At 54.9% G+C, this 13,021-nt stretch overlaps 1 protein-coding gene across 1 annotated transcript in view; it reads right to left on the reverse strand.

Annotated features, from left to right (window-relative positions):
• LOC119179201 (fatty acid synthase) overlaps positions 1-13,021 on the reverse strand; it is a 124,919-nt gene that overhangs the window by 51,717 nt on the left and 60,181 nt on the right. The gene's annotated exons all lie outside the window — the stretch shown is intronic.

The raw sequence follows: 13,021 nt of genomic DNA on the forward strand, positions 1-13,021 counted from the left end.
AAATACATCTCCAGTTACAGGGAAACGTGTAGATGCGAAGCAGCGTGGCTAAAGCTTACACTTGCGGTGACGTTGACGCTGGTGCTCATCGCGTCGTTGCGCTGCAGAGAAACCTCGAAGGGCGTAAAGCACGCAGTGATGGACCGTTGTTTCCCACTGAAACATGCCAATCGCTGCTAATGGGCAATGACAGACAGACGACTTCGAGTGAAGACAGAGATCCGCGGTGCACTTTTAGTTGCCCTGCATGCTGCGAATTTTTATTGTTCAACAGAAATATTCCACCAGCATTACTTTGGAGATCTATATACAGTGCCTATATATACGGGGTGGCCTGCGAAAAGTTGTGCAGCGCGAGCAGTCATTTTAAATGCGGAGCATTTTTTCGTCGCACGATGTGAAGAAGAGTTTACTCAAGATAAAGGTTGGCAGTCCACTGGGGCCAGAAGAGCTGGCGCCAAAACACGCACTGCTGACTCTAACGCGCCATCGTCGCAGCCGGGCGCACGCCGCGGCAAATGGAGAGGCGCTGCGCTGAAGTCCAAAGTAATACGCGCGGAAAAGATGCCTTCCCTTCCTCAAGATGACATCAAGATTGTGATCCGGCCGAGAGGTGGACTCAATATCTCGAAAATTGGCGCAGATACGGTGGCTGACGTAATACTAGTTGCCGCTGGCATAAGCCAGGAAGATTTGTGCCAGGATACTCTATACCCGAATCTGCAGCAAAATATTATGGTTGCCAGTACTCCCAGGCGCGAAAACGCAGACCCATACGTTCGGATGAAGCAAATACTCATTTCAGGCAAGGTGCACGAGCTAAGTGCCTATGAGACTGCCCCCCACTCCACTTGCAAAGGGGTGATTCGCAATGTACCACTTCAAGACGGCCCTGACGTCGTCGATGCGAAGAGAATCGCATCTGAGCAGCCAAGAGAATAGCCCAAACTGGCACGGTCATCATCGCTTTCGACGGGTATCGTGTACCGAACTTTGTCAGGTATGGACCAGTGCTGATGCAGTGCTCACTTTACTGCAAGCAGATCGACGTGTGTTATGCGTGCGGCCGTCTTGGTCATCGCGCTGACGTGTGCCCCACTCCCGGTGACACGATTTGCCGAGGCTGTGGTGCCGCAAGCCCTGACAAGCAAATTGTGTGTACTCCCAAGTGCAAACTCTGTGGTGGCCAGCATCTCACGGCTAGCAAAGACTGTGCTCAAAGGTTCAAGATCCCGTACATTGTGCGCTGTCGTCGCAGTGAGCGTGCCATAATGGCTGGTGCTGCGTCACCGTCCCCGCAACGTCACCTCGACACTGCGGACGAGTTCCAGTCTTCGTCACCCACCACGGATGCTCAGCGCAGAGGACGCCCCCGTTCCAGGGGACGCTCGGGAGGCCGCTCCGGATGCAGGCGCCGTGGTGCCTCCAAGGGATGTTCCGGCTCGCGCTCCAGGTCGACAGAACGTGCCCGGGGAAGTTCCACGTCTCAGCCTCGCTCCAACTCAAAGCCGGGGCACGTTTCGTCGGGGCCGACCAGGTCCCGCTCCCGCACGCCCACCACCTCTAACAGCAAGAAGCCGACGCTCTCCTGGGCCGACAAAGCCCGAGGAAGACGTGAGTCTCCTAGAGGCGACGAATCGAATCGCGGTTCTCCCCACGCCAGTGAGCTCGACGAGATGCGACAAACTAACTGGCAGCTGAGGAAAGAAAACGCGCAGCTCAAGCAAAAAATGAGACGGCTAGCAGCGGAGATGGCGGAGATTAGAAAGTTCGCGTCCTCGCCCCCTTCGGTGCAGCCCGCCCCAACCCCGGTCACCATGGATACGTCTGAGGCACTTCATAGGCCTAGCAGAACTAAGCGCCGAGCGGTTGAGAACACACAAGAAGAAGAGGCGGTAAACTTATTGTCGGAACTAAAGGTTTCCTTTGTGAACATGCAGACTACCTTAGCGAAAATTCAAGAAGCTGTGGCGCACCCAAAGATGGGATTAGGAGCACTGAGTGAATGCATAAGCAAGTTAGAAGAGGTCGATGCGAGGAGAGACCCCGGTCCGACTCCTTTGCACGTCCCAGCACAACGCAATGTACTAGCGCCACCGACCGAGGGTGCGATCCTTCGGGCTGCTATAGCTGCTCAACCATCCCCTCAGCCTAAACGTGGATAGTGTGGACGAAAACTTCAGAATCTGGCAATGGAACTGTGGCGGGTTTACTCACAAAAAGCCCATTCTACAGCAATATTCAAGAACTCTCGATGTTAAGCCTCAAATCATTGCTGTTCAGGAAGTTGCGTCTGGCACCCCCATCAAAATCCCGGGTTACCTAGTAGCGTCATCACATTCAGGAAGTAGGGGAGTTGCCACACTTATCAGCAAAAGGTACAATTAGCTATCGCGTGACCTCGGTGCAGTTGCCGATGGCATTGAGTACGTAATGACTGAAACTATAAGGAACTCACCCAAGAAGGGTCTTCGAAGAAATAGCCTTTTTACTCTCAACGTATACTGCAGTCCCAGTTATCGCAGGGCGAGAGCAAACTCTCTCCTCAAAAGCGCTGTGAGCATGGCCAGTGGTTAGCCCCTTGTAGTTGTAGGGGATTTCAACGCCCCACACAGCGTGTGGGGATACATGTATGATACCCCAAAAGGACGCGAGCTATGGCAAACTGCGACAGAAGCCGACTTGACGCTTCTAACTGACAAGGATTTCCCCACTAGGAGAGGTAACTCCATTTGTGGGGTGCCACCCCGGACCTGACTTTTGTGAAGAATATAGACGGGGTCAAATGGGTCAACACGGCTCTAGACCTCGGAAGTGACCACTACATCATCGAGGTATCCTTCGCGATTGCCCGCTTTAGGACGAAAAAATTCAAGGTGGTCGACTGGGACGCTTTTCGCGAAGTCAGAGCTGAGAGAGCACCGACGGCTGGGGACCAAGGAGGTCGTCACTGACCTCGATGTTGAAAACATGGACAGCAGGTTGGCACACCTACTAGAAGCCAAGCAAGCCCTACTCACGAGGTGGAAGGAACAGAAGCATAACAGGAGGCTCCGCAAGAAGGTTTCCGAGGTTAACAGGGCGATCGAGGAGCACTGCAAAACCTTGTGTAAACAACAATGGCATGAGCTCTGTGAGAGCATCGAGGGTCAGCTCAGATCTGGGAAGAGCTGGGGTCTTCTCAAACACCTTCTCGATCAGGGCAGCACCAGGTCCAGTCAGAGGCGATCCCTCGCGCGAGCTATCTATCTTGCTACTGACTCTACCCCGGACGAATTGGTTGTCAACAAGCTTATAAACAGGCATCTGCGAGTCGCGGATAGCTCTACACCCACACACTTTCCGGACTACGCGGGGTGCGACGTGCCGGAGTTGGACCAGGACTATACTGTGGCCGAGATACGGCAGGCTCTCTTTTCCCTAAATGCCAAATCCACCCCTGGCCCTGATGGCATAACCAATAAGATGCTCAAGAACCTTGATGATGACTCCATCGAGTTCTTTACGGAAAAGATTAATGAGGTGAGGCGCAGTGGGGAGGTTCCCGCACAATGGAAGACGGCCTACACAGTTCTAGTCCCGAAACCTGGTAAAGCACCAGGAATAGATAATCTAAGACCGATTTCCTTAACTTCCTGCGTCAGTAAGGTCGCAGAGCACGCCCTTCTGAACCGACTCAAGGTGCATTTCGAGACCAATGACATGTACACCCGCAATATGATTGGTTTCAGAGCTGGTCTCTCGACACAGGATGCCATGAAGCTGATAAAGCATCAGATCATCGACCGAAGCACAGGAGATACCAGAGCCATCCTTGGATTAGACATGGAGAAGGCTTTCGACAACGTTTCTCACGAATTCATTCTCCAGACTATTGCCAGCCTAGGGCTAGGGAAGAGGGTCTACGACATCGTGAGATCCTTTCTTTACCAGAGAACTACGAAGCTCAAGATCGAAGGGTACTTCTCACGAGAGATCAACATCGGTTCACGTGGCACGCCTCAGGGCTCAGTTATTTCACCAACACTATTTAACATCGCGATGATCGGGCTCTCCAAGGAACTCGCGATGATTCAAGGAATCAATCATACCATCTACGCAGATGATATAACCATCTGGTGCACCGGCGGGAGCGACGGTCAAGTTGAGGAAGCCATGCAGCACGCAATCGACGTGACCGAACGTTTCCTCCGTCCCACCGGTCTCAAGTGCTCCCCATCGAAATTTGAACTTCTGCTCAACAAGCAAAGACCCCTAGGCGGTGGCCAACGTGACTGGAAACCTGCGTCTCAAAGTGAAATACGGCTTTTCACTAGTGACGGGTCCCCAGTGCCAAGAGTGGATTCGCTCCGAATATTGGGAATGTATATCGAGTCCAACGGCGCTAACGGAGCTGCACTGAGACAGATCACTACCAAGATGGAAAGTGCTCTCGGCCTCATCCGGAGGATCACCAACATACACCGTGGAATCAAGGAAGACAATCTCATCCGCATCATACATGCGTTTGTGCTCTGCCACCTTTCGTACTCGGCGGCCATGTGTAATTGGCATGTTGCAGAAAGAAGTAAGCTCAATTCCCTCATAATAAAGGCTTTCAAGCTCGCGCTCGGCTTGCCTGTAAGCAGTGGCACTGAAAACCTTTTTAAGCTCGGTGTTCACAATACACTCGAAGAGATAATCGAGGCGCAAGAACGCTCACAGCTGCTCAGGCTTTCCGGAACCAAATCGGGCCGCAAGATCCTCGATGATTTGGGCCTCAACTCTATTGACCAGTGCCCCGATTCCATGCAGATTCCCAGAAACATCAGGTCTCAGCTGCGCATCGCACCCATTCCCCGCAATATGCACCCTGCGCACAACGTCGGTCGGCGTAGGGCCAGGGGTAGAGCTCTGCTCGAGCACGTCTGTAGCAACCCCACTGATGCAAGCTTTGTGGATGCTGCGCCATATGTCCAACAAGAGGCATTCGCTGTTTCCATCGTCGACTCAAATTCCAGGCTCACTTGCTCCGTCACAGTACGCACATCGAAGCCCGTGATAGCCGAACAGGTTGCAATCGCGCTGGCTATGTTAGATAGTCGTAGAGAGTCAATATACAGCGACTCCAAGGCGGCTATCAAAGCCTACGAAACTGGATGGTAGCCCCTCAGGCCTTCCGCATTCTTTAAAGCGTCAAGAGTATCTCGTCCCATTCTCTCACTTGGTTTCCCGCTCACCTGGGGTCAATTGAGGGCCCTACCTCTAACCCGAACGAGGGCGCTCACGAGGCCGCGCGAGGACTCACTGACCGCGCTGCCTCCACAGTCCCTCTGCCTCGCTAGGAGCCCTTACTTACGTTCAACGAAATAACAAAGCACTTCTATCTGTCAAGAAGGGTATTCCCTCTCCCACACCCGGCCTTGTGCAGGGCGCAGGCAGTCAGACTATTGCAAGCCAGTGCGTATCCTAACCCTGTGGTTCTTCATGCCATCTACCCTGAACGGTATTCAAGTGCGGATTGCCCCGTTTGTGGACTGTTAGCCACATTCAATCATGTGTTGTGGGAATGTGAAGCCATCGGCCCCGCCCTCAGCGAGGACAGGTGGGCTGCGCTTTTACGCAGCCCTGAACTTAAGGATCAAACCCTGGCCGTCCAGAGTGCCCGTGAACGGGCCGCCAAGCTCGGCTTGACGGTCCCAACGTGGGATTAGCCGGGTGGCGCGGGGTCTCCCCTGCGTCTTCTCAGGACAGAAATAAAGTTTTAGTCAATCAATCAATCAATAACAATTACGCATTCCCAAACCTAACCCAACTACACAAAATTCACGTGATACCCCCACCACTCTGCGACGCATTTACTCAAGTTCCCCACCGTGATTCCCAAACCTAATCCAACTACACAGCATTTACGCGATACCCCCACCACACTGCGACGCATTTACTCAAGTTCCCCACCGGGAGGAGGAGGAGGGTGCAACTTCATTTGAAAAAAAAATCAAAGTAAGTGTGGTTGGGCCCCTAGACGTCCGGGAACCCCCTGGCCGACATCTCTAGGCAGGCCCGGTGCACCAGCCACAAGTGGTCGTCCGAGCCAGTGACCCGAAGAGCGGCCTACCACAAGGAAAGGGAAGGGTTAGGGATAGGGTCTATACCACCACGGGCTTTGGGCAGTTCCACAGGCAGTGGAAAATATCAGCCCGGGGTGCCCCGCAAGTGGTGCAATGTGGTTGGTGAAGAGTCGAGTAAAATAGGTGTGCCAGATAGGGAGAAATCAATGCTTTTGTTTGCAGCTGTAGCCAAACTGAACTCTGATTAGGGGTGAGGGAGAAGTGTGGGACAGGGAAATCTTGTCTGCCGTTTCGTCAATACCTCTTAATCTCATGGTGGGTGCAGATTCTCCCTCGTTGTTTTCTCACGGGTTCGGGTGAGCGAGCCACCAGGGTCCGGATGGGAAGACCTCGGACATGCGCATGAACACGCTCATTCCCGGGGATGCACTCCTGGCCAGGCACCCATGTGGTAGCCACCAGATGGAGAAGTGAAGGAATGTTGCTCAGTATGCGTGAGGCTGTCTTTGGTGCTATGCCTTGACGGAAGTATCAATAAGCGCTCTGGGAATCAGTGCCAATTTCTGTAATGGTAGAATCTGCGGCCGCATGCACCACTGGTAGGGCTAGTGCGACCCCCTCAGCCACGTCGGGGTGTGCCATTTTAACGGACGCGGAAATGCTAATGCGCCCATCTTCTGTCAAGGCAGCAGCCGTGGCCGTTCCTTCAAGTGGGCCTACCGCAGCGTCGACATAGAGAACGTGTTCACGATTTTTGTACCTTCGTATGTAATGATCAGCGCATGCCTTGCGTCGACCCGGATAGCGTTGTGGATTCATGTTGCGCGGCAATGGTTTTATTTGCATCTGTGCCGCGACCCTTATTGGAATAGGCGACCATGCTTCTTCGTTACGCATCGTGTCGCTTGATTCGAGCCCCAAGGCTCGGAGCAGGTTCCGCCCTGTAGGTGTCTTCCCACCGTGAAATGTGGGCGGATATATTTTTTTTCAATTAACTCGCTAGCAGACGCTGCTTGCGTCGACATCGCGAGGCGAGAGAGGAGGTCGATTAGGAAATGAGAGAGGAGGATAGGACGTGCATGCGGAGGTGGTGGTGGTGGTAAAAAACATTTATTTCAGAAAAAAGTCTACTAGAGAGTGCCGACGTGACCCATCGGCGTGCTAGAGTGGCAAGACCCTACTCCGGGACGCCAGTGGAGCTGGAAGCTGCCCGTGCGCGCTCCACCAAGGAGCGTTGTGCAGCCAAGGAAGAGCAGCCGAGCGGCTGCTCCTCCCAAGCCTCTCTAGTTGGGATAGGAAAAGGGGATGAGAAACGGACAGGATTAACTGGGCATGATGCTACGACGTGATATGTGTCAGCGAGGACATGACAGGTCGAGCAGGTGCCATTGATTTCCGGCAAAAAGTACCTGGCGACCGCCGGACTGATAAAGGTGTTCGTCTGCAGGCGGCGTAGCAGTCGTTCGTCCGCTTTCTTCAAACCGCGTGCGGGGTCCGGGTAGAGGCGGCGCGAAGTCCGGTAATAAGCCAAAATTTCGCGAAAGCGCGTCAGGTTGGTATTGCCAGATTCCGTCTCGGGACATGGAGGGGCAACGGCCCGGACAGGAGAAGCGCGGGCAGCGGCATTTGCCGCCTCGTTGCCGGGCAGGCCCGAGTGGCCTGGGGTCCACACTATACGAATGGGATGAGGGTTAAAGCGCCAAGAGGCTGCCTGTAGTAGGCTAGCCGCTAGCGGGGCAATGGAACCCTGAAGGTACTGAGAACAGGCCGAGCGCGAGTCCGTCAGGATGGTGCGTGAGGCAGGGTGAGAGGCGGCCAAAGCTATGGCAACCTCTTCAGCGTGCGTTACTGTGTCTGCTCGAAAGGAGAGGCCATCTACGTGTTTGCCCTCTGTAATCACGGCAGCCGTGAAGTGACCCGAGGGGGAGGGACCCGAGACGTCCACGTAGAAAACACCAGGACGATCGGAGTGTCGCGTATGAAGGGCCGCGGCGCGTGCTAGTCTACGGCCAGGATGGAGGTCGGGGTTCATATTACGGGGTAGAGGTTCCACCCATAGCTTTTGACGCCAGAGCTCTGGTACCGGCTGCAGAGGGTCTTGGTCAGATATCGGGTTAAGGCCAAGTCTGTGTAGAAGACGGCGCCCTGAAGGCGTCTGCGACAGTCGATTGATTTGGTCAACGCGATGAGCTTCGCGCATCTCCGCAAAGGTGTTGTGTACCCCCCGAGCCCCGAATCGGCTGTTGGAAGTTGCAATAGGTAGGTCCAGAGCGCGTTTGTATACTGAACGAAGAAGGACGTCCAGCTGGTGCTCGTGTCGACGACGCAGGCGAAGGTAAGGCAAGGCGTAGAGGACGCGACTGGTCACAAACGCGTGGGCCAATCGGAGGGACTGAGACCCGCGGAGGCCGCCGCGCTTGGTAGAAACTCGTCGTATGATGCGGCTCACCTGTTCGCTGATGCGTCGGAGGCCTGCTATTGTGCCCTTTGGATCCAAGGACGATGTGAGGTGAAGGCCAAGAACCAGAATACTTTGCACTGATGGGACGGGCCCAGACGGAAGAAAAATTTGAGGCGGCGGTAGCGGAGAGGCTGAAAGAAGAGCCGATTTAGCTGGAGAGCACTTCAGGCCGCATGAACCTGCGTAGGTGTCCACCAGAAGGGCAGCCTTTTGCAGGCGTTCTTCGATTTGCGCTAAGGAGCCGGTGTTGGTCCAGATTGTGATATCGTTCGCATATAGTGCGTGTTGTATTCCCTCGACCTCGCTTAGAAGAGAGGGGAGGTTCATCATCGCCAGGTTAAAAAGCAGAGGAGACAGGACTGCCCCTTGAGGTGTACCCCGCGTGCCTAATAAGTACGGGCCGTGTTCGGAGGAATTAAGGCGAATTAAGGCGGTGCGACGTGATAAAAAGGCGCGAATGTAGTTGAAAGTCTTCTGCCCGCAGTTTGTGGTAGACAGGTTAGTGAGTATAGTGCTGTGTTTGACGTTGTCGAACGCCCCGCGGAGATCGAGAGTGAGCACGGCTTTATCGTTATGGCGCATAGTAGTCGGCTCTATGATATCGTGTTGAAGCTGGAGCAGGACGTCCTGCGCCGACAGATGCGGGCGAAAGCCAAACATCGTGTCGGCAAAGGTCCTCCTGGCCTCCAAGTAGGCGGAAAGGCGTTCGCGAACAATGGTTTTCAGGAGTTTGCCTGCGCAAGACGTAAGTGAGATGGGTCTCAGTGCCTCAATACTAACGGACTTTGCCGATTTGCGAATGAATGTCACGACCGATGTGGTCCATTCCGTTGGAAACGGAGAGCCGTCCCATATCAAATTTATAAGGTGGAGTAGCGAGAGGTGTGCTTGGTCGGGAAGATTTGCCAGGAGCGATACTGTGATTCCGTCGCGTCCAGGGGCCGTGCCCCGTCGCATTTTCGTGAGTGCAAATCGTAAATCAGAAAGCGTGTATGGGGCGTCGAGGTCGGTGTTAGGGGCGCCGGAATACGTTTATGCTGGGCCTGCGGGATCAATTGTGCGGCAGATGTAGCGGTCACAATGTTCTCGCGCGAGTTCATCCGTAGTGCCCTGAAAGGCATGCAGAACACGGTGGAGCTGGCGTTGCGTTTCTCCCCTGGTGGTGGAGGGATCGAGAAGGCTTCTAAAGAGTCGCCACGCACTCATAGAGCTCATCTGGTTTGCAGCCTTCGAACAGGTGTCTGCCCAGTTAGCATCGGACAGTTGTGCGGAGTATGCGGCCGCTCTGTAGTGAGCGCTTCAATGCAAGCGCGAAGTTTCCGATTAAGTTTGTTGTGTTTCCAGCGCCTTATGAGCCCGCGGCGAGCGTGCCAAAGATGTAGGAGATGTGGATCAATTGCAGGAGTCGAATTAGAGGCTGCAAGGGTGTGAGTGTTCGCTTGTTTTATATGGAGAGCGTATGATGCCCACGCTGCATATTCGGTCGAGGAGAGGACGGCTGGGAATGGTTGCATTCTGAACTGAGTCCAATCGGTGAGACGGGCTTGGCCCCAGTGTTGTCGCATTTTCTGCCGCGGTGTGAACGAAATGCGGAGTAAAAAGTGATCACTGCCTAGGGTTTCGCCTAAATTTTCCCATGTAGCATCGCGGATGTGACGGGTGAGGGAGAGGTCGGGGCATGTGTCTCGCGTGACCGAGTTGCCAGAACGTGTGGGTTGTGCCGGATCGGTAAGAAGCGTCAGGCTCAGCGAGGAAATGACCTCTTTGAGCTCTCTGCCCCGGGCCTTCTTGTAGTGGTAACCCCTGTGAGGGCTGGGGGCATTAAAGTCCCCGACAATCACCAGTGGTTGTCGGGCCGCTATACGCAGCGCCCGATGGAAGAGATGCGCAAACGAAGCCCTCGCAAGGCGAGGGGGACAGTACACGTTTAGGATATGTATTGATGGTTGGCCCCTCCGCTGAGACACTGATATCATGCTGTAGTCGTAAGGAAGATCCAGATCGAGGTCAATCTGTATCGCCGTGTAAGCTTTATGCACGAGGAGGTATGTGGTGGTGCCGCCTACATAGGAGCAGTATCCAGAAAGGGATGGAGCAGGGCCAGATTCTTGGAGCGCCAAGACGGCCGGCTGAGAGCCAACTGAGCTGAGGAAAAGGGAAAGATGTGAACGCTTTCGCATGTTCCCGAAGCCTCTAGGGTTCCACTGTATGATCTCGAATTTAGACGCAATGTTTGAACGGGACGTACGACTGGTAGCCATCGTGACGGTCCTAGGTTTTATATTTGGTCCTCCATGTCCCGCTCGGAATCCTCAGAGGCAGGGAGGGGCACGGAGGCCGGATTGTCCGACGGCGGGGTGGTGGTAGCCACCTTACGACGACGCCGTGGAGCTGTACCCTCACTGCTCACCGAGCAGGAGCGGGAACGCGATGCCTTGGGTTGAAACTGGGTGATTGCCCAGGCTTGAATAGCCTGGGTAACCTCTACTACTATGCGTTGGACCGAGAAGCTGGTGAGGAGGTGATTAATCGAAGCTTCGACGCGCGTGAGGCGTTCCTCTACGCGCGGGGTGTGCTCTTCACTAGGGAGAGTTTGGTTAGCGGGCAAGAGAACCTGAGGTGCCCCAGGAGCCTCAGGAGCTTCTAGAGTAGATGTGGCACCGGTTCCGAGCGCTGGAGTACACATGGCTGCTTGAACCGGCGGTTTAATGGGAGTGGACTTAGCGCGAGGACTAAGCTTGGACGTGGCTGGCGTAGCCGCCTGGACAGAGGAGGCAATACCGGATGGCCTTGCAGTACACTGTTGTTGGGGTTGAAGTCGCTTATTTAAGAGTTCGAGTTGTTTAGTTAAAAGAGAATTTTGCTTTTGAAGTGCCGCAACTTGCTGGCGAAGGGACGCAAGTTCGGGAGAAGGAGGATCGACAGAAGGGGGTGAGAGAAGCTTAGAAGCAGCATTCCCTGCCCAGCTGCTCCCCTGAGGTACCGCCGCTGGTGCTTCGAGCGGTAGGAATGCTTGAGTGTTGGCGTGGAGTGGTGGAGCTGAATGATGCAGGTTGGTGCTGCTGTCTGGCTGTGACGAACATGAGGTGGTCCCTCGAGGAGATGTTGAGGGCTGCTTGCGTTTCCGATATTTTCGATATTTCGCCGTGCAGCCACTGGTCCCAGTCTGATGGGCGCCGTGGCAGAGGAGGCACTTGGGGTGGCAGTCGTGGGCATTGAGACCTGCAGGTGCGGGGGTTCCACATTTGGTACACTGGGTTAGACCGGGGTGAGGACCCTGAGGTGGTCGATGACCGATTGTACCGCACTTGGTGCAAACAGGGTCCCTTTTCTTGTAGGCGTGGATATACGTCGCCACGCAGGGGTAGAAGAGGAAGCGGGGTAACTTCGTGTTCTCGAAAGTCACCACCGGCGCCGCGGAATCTCCGAGTTTTCGGACCGCGAGGATAGTACCTCGAGGCCAATGCAGTTCTGACTTGATCTTCTCCGGGCTTTCAGCAGGGTTTTTGTCGATGACGCCCTTGCATGTATCCCCTGGTGCCTTGGCGTGGCCCCGAACGGGCAGCTGCTGATCGTCACTTGCAGCTGGAAGTCCCCGAGGAGTCGCTGTGCCATAGGCAAAATGGTGGTGCTACAGACCAAGATGCTTTGTTCCGAGATCGGCCACACTTGAATTTGCGTGGTAGTCCGGTCGCCGAGGTAGCTGCGGATGGCGTCGCCCGCGCGATCGGCCGGGACGAATGTGCGTAGCTCGCAGGGAACGCGAGGTTTCACCACTACGATGTAGTCGTCGCGAGAGAGGCGAGGTGTTTGACGCGGATGCCACTTGCGTTGCTTCGCTGGCTGCGAGGACGGAGCAGAGGTAGGCACACCACCGGAGGGATGGCGCGCCGGCGTTCCTTGGAAGGCTGGGGAATGGTGGCCCGCTGTGGCGTCTCGTTGTTGTTGAGACGCAGACTTCGATTTCACTTGCTTGCGTTGCCACAGTCTCACCATGTCGTCGAGGTATTCGTCTTCTGATGGCATAGTGTTTACGGAGGATGAAATCTCCATGGATAGCATTTGGCTTGAGGTAGGATCATAGCCTGTAACCACGTTAGCGGCCGCCATCGCCGGGCTGAGAACCCTTAGCGAGGCGGCGTTGTAGCCGAGAGTGAAGGACGTCCCTCAAGTTGTCAAAACTGGACCCACCTGGACGAAGGTGTTGTCTAGGCGAAGCGGAGAACTTGGTGGTGACGATAAATCCAAGTTTCAGGGGTACCAAGGTGGATGTCCGCAGAAATAGCAGAAAATCTACGGAGGCGATGTGGAGTGCGTCCGTCACCATCGAGCGCTCGCAGCGCCCCCCTCTGCATGCGGAATGGCGGTGTATCAACGCCACCGAGACTGACTCAAGGCCGGGGGGCTCCAAGTGGGGCCGTGAATATACGTCATCAGTAAGGGGCCCAGTCCCACGTCTCCGCCAGATGGCGTTGGTCCCTTGAGCGGCGTAGGGAGCCTACATGAACGG

The sequence above is a fragment of the Rhipicephalus microplus genome, chromosome 7 (genome assembly GCF_043290135.1).
Source record: "Rhipicephalus microplus isolate Deutch F79 chromosome 7, USDA_Rmic, whole genome shotgun sequence".
Lineage (NCBI taxonomy): Eukaryota > Metazoa > Arthropoda > Arachnida > Ixodida > Ixodidae > Rhipicephalus > Rhipicephalus microplus.